The sequence below is a fragment of the Cavia porcellus genome, unplaced genomic scaffold (assembly GCF_034190915.1).
Source record: "Cavia porcellus strain 051 isolate PalLab524CR breed Dunkin Hartley unplaced genomic scaffold, mCavPor4.1 scaffold_1, whole genome shotgun sequence".
NCBI classification, from domain to species: domain Eukaryota; kingdom Metazoa; phylum Chordata; class Mammalia; order Rodentia; family Caviidae; genus Cavia; species Cavia porcellus.
In genome coordinates, this window is record NW_026947484.1 from 109,480,573 (window position 1) to 109,489,914 (window position 9,342).

Here is a 9,342-nt window from a genome sequence, read left to right on the forward strand (position 1 = left end):
AAATTGTCCTCCAGTTTGGATAATCTATCCTTAGTTTCTTTCAAGTTGATTTGCCATCTTTCCATAGAGTTTTTAATTTCCTGGTTATCTCTTTGAATCTGCTTCATGTATTTGATTTTTTTTTTATATTTTTCACCAAATGGTTCTGTCCTGTGTTTGAGTTCCTCCCTTCTTCTGTCTGTGTCTGCTTGAGGGGTGCTTAGTATCTCTTTTATTAGCCTTCTTATATCTTGTTTTATTTGGCTAAATATCTCATTTTTGAACTTGTCTATGAGGTCCCAAATATATCTCTTTATGTCCACTGGCACTGTGTCTGATATTGCATGTTTGCTGTTCTCATTCTCCTTTGTCCTGGGTCCATGTTCTCAGGGGTGGGACCTGGGGACTTTTTGTTGTTGCTTCCTCTTCCCATCTTTTTTGCTTCTTCCAGGAGGCTCCATTTTCTTTGTTTGCTGGTTACAATTCTTCTGAAGCGTGCTGGCTAGATGACCCTTCACTGTGTGCTAGTTAGTTGCAGACAGGGATAGTGTATGCTGGCCCCTCCCCTCTGGATCAGTCAAGCTGCTGTGTCCTGCACTGTATTACTTTGCATTGCCTCCCTTCTGGATTGGCAGTGGTGGTGCCAGTGGTGGGGACAGGGGTGGGAATAGCCAGTGGGCACCGAGTCACTCTGCTCCTTCAGCCTCCAGTGGGCTCATGGTGACAGGTCTCACTGGCAGCCCAGAGGTGCTGGAGGTGGAGGCATGGGGATCAGTAAAGCTGCTGTGGTATGCACTGTATTTCTTTGGGCTGCCTCCCCTCCCAGTCAGTCAAGCTGTTGTGGCCTGCACTGTCAGTCAAACTTCTGCCCTTTCACTGGGTTAGTGTGGTTAGTGTATGCCACTGCTGTAGGGACTTATTTTGGATAAACTATTGGGTCTCAGCCAGGTCACATGACCCAGGCCTAGCTCACTTCACCAATCCTGTTTGGGAAGGGAACAATTAAATGATGTCACTGCTGCCCCTTGTACTTGCCAGTCCTGCCCCATACCAGAATGTCCCCTTGGGACTCCCCACTGGAGTCCCCCCATTTATGGAATGGCTCCACTCCTGTCACTTACCACAGGTCAATTTAGGCACCCTCTCAGCTCAGCTGTCCTTTTGGCTTGCCAACCCCCAAACTCAATGTCTAGGTGGCATGACCTCAGACAGCTTGGCAAGTCATGGCAGGACCTTGGCAAGTCACGGCGGGACCTCGGATGGTTGGCAAGTCACCTTAATTTCTTCTTGGGATGAGAGAATTCATCTGCCTCTGTTTAGAGCTCCCCACTCTGTATTATATTGAATTCTAAGTTGACTATCTCAGGGAGCATCTGTAGCCAGTTTTTATCTATCTGCCATCTTTGCTCCTCCATTCCTTAATTATTTCTGTGAATAGTCTTTATAATTCATTGTGGTTACTCCTGCTTCTTTGCTTATGTTTTTTATTAAGTTATAGATCCTTTTGTCATCTTCTAGTCTTTGAATTGTTATTTCATGGTTCTTTGTTATTTTTAATAGGTCTTTTCCTTCATAATCACATATTGTAAATCTCTCTTCAAGTTTCGAAAAGCCAACTTTTGTTTCTGTCAAGGCATTTTGCCAGCTTATAAGGGAGTTTTTAGTTTCCTGGTAGTCTCTTTGAATCTGTTTCATGTATTCTAGATTTTGTTTATATTCTTCACCAAAGGTTTCTTTTCCTTTTTTGGGTTCCTCCCTTCTTCCCTCTGGGTTTTCTTGAGTCAGGCTTAGCATTTTTTTAATTAACCTTTTTTATTTTTTGTCTCACTTGGGTTAGAATGTCAGTTTTAAGTTCATCTATTAAGTCACAAATGTATTTCTTTATGTCTGCTGATGTTATGGCTAACACTGCATGATTACTGGATTGGTTCATTTATTTACCTCCCCTGGGCTTATTTTCCCAGGGTCAGTGGTTGGAGGTTTTGTCTTATCTTTTGCTCTTGTCATGTTTCTGGTTTCTTTCAGACAGGTGCGTGAGGTCTCAGGCCATCTCTGTATTCTTTACAGTTTTTCTAAAGCATGCTGGCTGGGGGCTTGCTACTCTCACCAGTTTGCTGATATCTGAGGTGGTGCACAGGGATGCTGTGGGTTGGCCTCTCCCCTCTGAGGCAGTCAACGTGCAACTGACTTCAGCACTTTAAGCTGTGCTATGGCGCACATCACAGGGTCAGAACAATTTTGTCCCTGGCTATTGTTTCCCAAGCAGTGGCATGTTTTAGCCCAAGCTGCTCCCACCAGTCCGCTCTGGGCCAGGGGGGTTTGACTGATGCCACTGCGGAACCAGGCTCTGCCCTACTCCAAGATGTCTTCCAGTCAGCTTCCCATGCCGCGGGACCCAATTTCCAGCACTCACCAAGAGACAATAAAGCTCTCTACCTTGGCTCCACTCCACTCTGCACCATGTCCTCCTGCCAAGGACCTGGAACTCACCAACTCCTATTATTGGCAGCCGCGGCTTTGGAGCGATCTTGAATCGTCCATTTCCCTAGCGCCCAGCACAGTGTGGAACAGGTCTCAGTGAGCATGTTGGGCTTCAACACTCCATCCGTGCTTTTCATTTCTCTTCCTAATTTTATTTTTCTTTTGTTTTCCTCCTGGGTTAGTGAGAATTATTCTCCAATCACCTGGCCCTCTCCATGTTGTCAGATTCTAGCATTTGGGCTGTATTCCCTGGAGAGGTCCTCTATCCAGCTTCCTAGCAAGCCACCATTTTTTTTTCCAGAGCACCATTTAGTTATACAAAGTGAGCATTCATCGAAATGAAAAATTAAATTAGCAATAACACAATTATAACAAGAGACCTTAACACACCATTGACACCAAGGGACAGATCAACCAGACAGAAAACAGCAAAGAAATACCAATACTAAACACACCTGTGAACAAATGGACTTGATAGGCATATAGTGAGTGTTCAATGCACAAACATCAGAATACACATTCTTCTCAGCAGTACATGGGACATTCTAAAATAGACTGTATAGTGGCTCACAGAACATGTATAAATAAATGCAAAAGAGTTGAAATTATCCCATGCATGTTATTGGATCATAGAACCATGAAACTAGAAATTAATGATAAAAGAAACTGCAAAAACCCCACAAACACATGGAAATTGAATAACATACTCTTGAGCAATCAGTGGGTCACAGGGGAAATTAAAGGAGAAATTAAACAATACCTACAAGCAAATGAAAATACAAATACAACTTATCAGAATCTGTGGGATGCAATGAAAGAGGTCCTCAGAGGAAAATTTATTGCACTGAATTCCCACATCAGGAAAACAGAATGAATACGAATACATAACCTGATGCAACACCTCAAACATCTAGAAAAAGAAGAGCAAGTCAAACCCAATGCCAAAAGAAGGGAGGAAATTATAAAAATCAGAGCAGAAATCAATGCAATAGAGACTAAGAAAGCAATCCAAAGAATCAATGAATCAAAGAGTTGGTTCTTTGAAAGAATAGATAAAATTGATAAGCCCCTAACCAAACTTATTTTAAAAAGGGAAGAAAAAGCTCAAATTCATGCAGTAAGGAATGAAAAAGGCAAAATCACTACAGACTGTAGAAATACAGAAGATCATCAACACCTATTTCGAAAACCTCTACTCTCATAGGTTTGATAACACAGAAGACATGGACAGATTACTAGAAACATATGAAGTACAAAAGCTAGGCCAAGAAGATGTGAAACTGCTGAATAACCCAACTTCTATTAATGAAATTGAAAATGTAATTAGGTCCTTACCTACAAAGAAGAGTCCAGGCCCAGATGGATTCACTGCAGAATTCCACAAGACATAGAAAGAAGACTTAATGTCAACACTCCTCAAACTCTTCAATGAAATTGAAAGGGAAGAAATCCTTCCTAAGTCATTCCTGGAAGCAAATATTACTCTAGTACCAAAACCTGAGCAAGACCCAATTAAAAAAGAGAAATACAGGCCAATCTCCTTAATGAACACAGATGCAAAATTCCTCAATAAAATATTGGCAAATAGGATGCAGCAAATCATCAAGAAGATTATACACCATGACCAAGTGGGACTCATCCCAGGCATACGGGGATGGTTCAATATACATAAATTAATAAATGTAATCCACCATATCAATAAAGCCAAAAGTAAGAATCACATGATCATTTCTATAGATGCAGGAAAAGCTTTTGATAAGGTCCAACACTCATTCATGATAAGAACCTTACAGCAAATTGGAATAGATGGTCTTTACCTCAATATGACAAAGGCCATCTATGACAAACCAATAGCCAGTGTCATACTAAATGACCAAAAACTGAAGGCCTTTACCTTAAAATCAGGCACAAGAGAAGTGTGTCTCTTATCACCACTCCTATTCAGTATAGTACTGGAAATACTAGTCAGAGCAATAAGACAAAAGAGAGAAATAAAAGGGATAAAGATAGGAAAAGCAGAAGTTAAATTATCATGATTTGCAGATGACACGATACTGTACACAGAAGACCCCTCAAACTCCATTGAAATTCTCCTAGACATAATAAATTCAGCAATGTAGCTGGATACAAAATCAATAGCATTCCTATACACTAACAACAAAATCACTGATAGAGAAATAAAAGAAGCCACATCCTTCACATTAGCTTCCAAAAAATGAAATAATTAGGAATTAATTTCATGAAAGAAGTGAAAGACATATACAGGGAAAATTATAATGTCCTGAAAAAAGAAATCAAAGAGGATCTCAGAAAATGGAAAGATATCCCTTGCTCATGGATAGGAAGAATAAATATTGTGAAAATGGCCATTCTCCCAAAACTGTTAAACAGATTCAATGCAATCCCAATAAAAATACCATCAGCATACCTTATAGATCTAGAGAAATCACTCCTAAAATTCATCTGGAACCAGAAGAGACCTAGAATAGCGAAGACATTTCTAAGCAGCAAAAGCAAGGCAGGAGGCATCACAATCCCTGACTTGAGGTTATACTACAAAGCATCTGTAGTAAAATCAACATGGTACTGGAATAAAAACAGAGCTGATGATCAACGGAATAGATTAGAAGATACAACCACAACTACCAACACACTCAATCACCTTATCTTTAATAAAGGGGCCAAACAGGTTCACTGGTAGACTGTCTCTTTAATAAATGGTGCTGGAACAACTGGCTCTCCATATGCTGAAAACTATAACTAGACCCATGCCTATCACTATGTACTAAATTAAAATCAAAATGGATCAAAGATCTGAATATTAAAACAGAAACACTAAATCTATTGGAAGACAAATTGAGTAAAAACCTTGAAGACATAGGGGTAGGTAGAGAATTCATGAACATGAATCAAACTGCATGGGAAATACTTCCCAGAATCAGAAACTGGGGTCATGTCTTATTAAAAAGTTTCTGCATGTCAAAAAAATCTCCAGCATAGTGATAAGAAAACCCACAAACTGGGAAAAATATTGGTGAACTGTCCCTCAGACAAAGGACTTCTGTCTAAAACATATAATGAATTAAAAAAAATCAGACCCCCAAAATTCAAAGATCCAATCCAAAAATGGGCATCTGAGATGAATACACAGTTCTCAGATGAAGAAATACAAATAACAAATAAATACATGAAAAAATTTTCATCTTCATTACTCTATAGGAAAAAGCAAATTAAAACCACACTGAGATTCCATCTCACTCCTGAAAGAATGGCCAGGATCAAAAACACTACCAATAATAAATGCTGGAGAGGCTGTGGGGAAAAGGAACTCTCTTGCCCTGTTGTTGGGAAGTGTAGACTGGTGCAACCTTTGTGTGGGTCAGTCTGGAGATTTCTCAAAAAGCTGGGATTGGAAGCCCCATTTGTTCCAGCTATTCCACTTCTAGGCATATTCCCAGAAGAAATGGAAACATCATACCACAGTGATATATGTGCACCCATGGTTATAGCAGTGCAATTTGTAATATCCAGATCTTGGAAACAACCTAAGTGTCCATCAACTGAGGAATAGATAAAAAGTTGTGGTATTTTTATACAATGGAGTGCTACTCAGCTATAAAGAATGATCACGTTGAGATATTTATAAGTAAATAGATGCAGCTTCAGACCATAGTCATAAGCAAAATAAATCAAATTCACATGTATAAATACCATATAGTCTCCCTATTGTAAGAAATGGTAAGGGTTTATAAGATTTTATGCTAGTCATAATTCCCCATTATATTGCTTTGAAGCCTTATAATGTTTTCATTCATTAGTTGCAATGGTTTTATTCTGGGTTGTTCGATTTTATTGTCTGTGATGGTATGAACAACTATTTTGAAAAAACAAGACATTAGCTAGTGCTGATTTAATACCATCTTGAAGTCCTACAAAACTTCTGTTCTTTTGTCTCCATCGGTTTTATCATGTTGTATCTTATTGGATTTTATTATATGCGATAGTGTAAACAAAATTTTTATGGACAAGGAGACAATATAGTAACCTTTGTTCATTTTCTGTTAGTTGGGTCTGAATACCCTGTAATAGTTTTATTCTCTTGAATGGTTTTATACTATTTTGTTATGTTTGATACTATAGTGTATGAAATTATACTCAAATATTTCAAGGAAAGAGTCACGGTGGCTACTGTTATGTTGGGTTGTCTTATGGTGAAACCCTATGTTGCTTAAATTGTTCTGTTCTGATCTGTTTTGTTACATCCTCTTTTATCTTAATTTTTTTGAAATAAAAAAATGAATGGCTTTCATTAAGAAATTAACCAATAACAAATGCTGGTGGGGCTGTGAGGAAAAAGGAACCCTTACACACCATTGGTAAGACTGTAGGCTGTGCAATCACTGTGGAAATCAAAACAGAGATTCCTCATAAAGCTAGGATTACAGGTCCCATTTGACCTAACTGTTCCCCTTCTGAGTATCATCTCAGAGGAATTAAAAACATCATACCACATATGTTTACCTATGTTTATAGCAGCACAATTGGTAAAAACTAAATCTTGGAAATAACCCAAAAGAGTATTAACTGAGCAATGGTTAAAAAAATGTGACATTTTTTTCAAAGGAATAATATGTAGCCACAAAGAAGGGTAAAATTGAGATTTTTATAGGTAAAGGGATGGAATGCAAGACTATACTCATAAGTGAAGTAAATCAGACTCACATGAGTAAACATTATATTGTCTTCCTGGTGTGAGAAATTGAGAGTAAATGAGGTCTAAAATGTGCAGTAAACCTGAAATGAGAAGAAATTTGAAAAAGGAATGAGGTTGGGGAAACGGGAAAGGAAGGAAGGAAATAAAAGGGGGAAAATGCAAGTTAGCTATACCATTAGTGTCTTTTAGTTTATTAAAAAGGAAGGTTTGGGCTGGGGATTTAGCTCAGCGGCATAAGCACCTGCCTTGCAAACAGGTAGTCGTGAGTTCGATTCCTGTTACCGATAAAAAGGAAAAAGACAAAAAAAAAAAAAAAAAAGGAAGGTTCGTGCCAATATTGATTGGAGGATTTTTTATGCCCACATATTGTATTCTGAGTAACTACTTTGAAGATAATAATATGCAACATATTAACTACTGTTATTCTCTTATTATTTTGTTGTGAATTTCTGTTTTTCTTTTTTTGAATAAAATTTTTTTTAAAAAATGGAGGAAAGAAGCCGCAGGCAAGGAATGAAGGTTGCTTCTAGTAGCTGGAAAGGGCAAGGAAATGGATTTTCACTTAGAGCCTCTTAGAGGAATGCAGCTCTGCAATACTATGATTTTTACCTTGTAAGACTTATTTCAAACTTCTGACTTCCGGAATTATTAGAGAAAATTTTGTGTTGATTTATGTCATGAAACCTATAGTTTATTATGGTACAATTGGTAACTGATATTGTGATAATTTGTTAGTCTGAATCAGTGTTGCATAACACGGTTCCTGTCTATGAAGTCCCATGTCCAAAATCAGCTTATATCTTCTACCATCAGTTGTAGGGCAATAAAGATGTAGTCTGAATAAATGCTACTGGTTTATTTGAGTAATGTTGATGTAGACACTAACTTAATGTCTATGGGGTTAACTGATAGTCATTCTGGACTCTATAGATGTAAGTTTCCACACCCAGATACAAAGTGACCTCATAATCTGTGACCTTTTTAAAACCCTGATACACTATTTTTCAGTTTTCCATCAGGGAGATTAACTCACTATGTCATGAGTTATCAGTAGGAATGAAAAAAAGCTATTAAGAGAGAATTGCTAAGGGGCCAACAGTATGTTCATTGTGTACCTCAGTTCCATGTGGCAAGATTTAATTTATATGTATGTAAACTTGTACAACGTTGCAACTCTGGGTATCTGCATATCAATGTTTCTTATTCCTACAATCTTACATAAACATACAAATAAATGATGTTTATTGTTTTCCATAGTATTTGTTATTTACTTTTTCTATGTATCTTCCATCTTTTAACTAGTAAAAAAGATACGAAAAAGTGGCTGTATAGACAATATATTTAAATGACAACAAAGTATTGTTTTATCTTATTTGGAAAGGTAAAATTTTTTCACATTACTTTTAAAAAGTGTTATTTTAAAAAGGGAACTCAGAGGCTGGGGGTATAACCTAGTGGCCAAGTGCTGTGTAAGGCCCTGGGTTTGATCCTGAGCATGGCTCCCCTTCAAAAACAAAAGAAAACAAAAAAGGGGGGAATCAAATATATCTGAAGAGCTGTGTCCATTATATTCTTATTAGTTAATGGAATGGAATGTGTTTCTCCCTAGTTACATATGGGGAAATTCCATTAGGGATTGTAAGAGAAATACACTATTAGTACATGACTGAATGGTGGTAAATGTACTGTGGAGCAAAACCAAGCAGAGTAGGGCAGATTGGGAATTAGAGAGGAGTCAGTCTACTTTATATGGAGGTGGGGTTAGGGAAGGCCTAATTCAGAAGGTGATGTGGGTAAAGACCAGAGAGAAGTGAGGGCCTAAGCCGTGCTTCCAGTGGATGTGTTTTCTAGGAAGGAAGAGAGTGTGTAAAGGCCCTGTGTTAGGAGCTGTTTGGTACATTTAAAGACCACAAGGGACAAGTGTGCCTTGTGGAGTAGAGTGAACAAGCAGGGAGGAGAGATAGAGAACAAAATTATAAATGTGGTATGAGGAGGGACAAGGTCATATAACATAAAGCAATAATTAGGTAGAAAAATTTGAAATATAAGCTATGCCACAGGGTTGTTCAGAAACAAATGAAAAATGGAATATTTTTGGTATCTGTTGTACACTAGGTGGAGAATATACCTGACAGGCTTAGAGTAAATCATCCTTTTCTGTCCTTTAT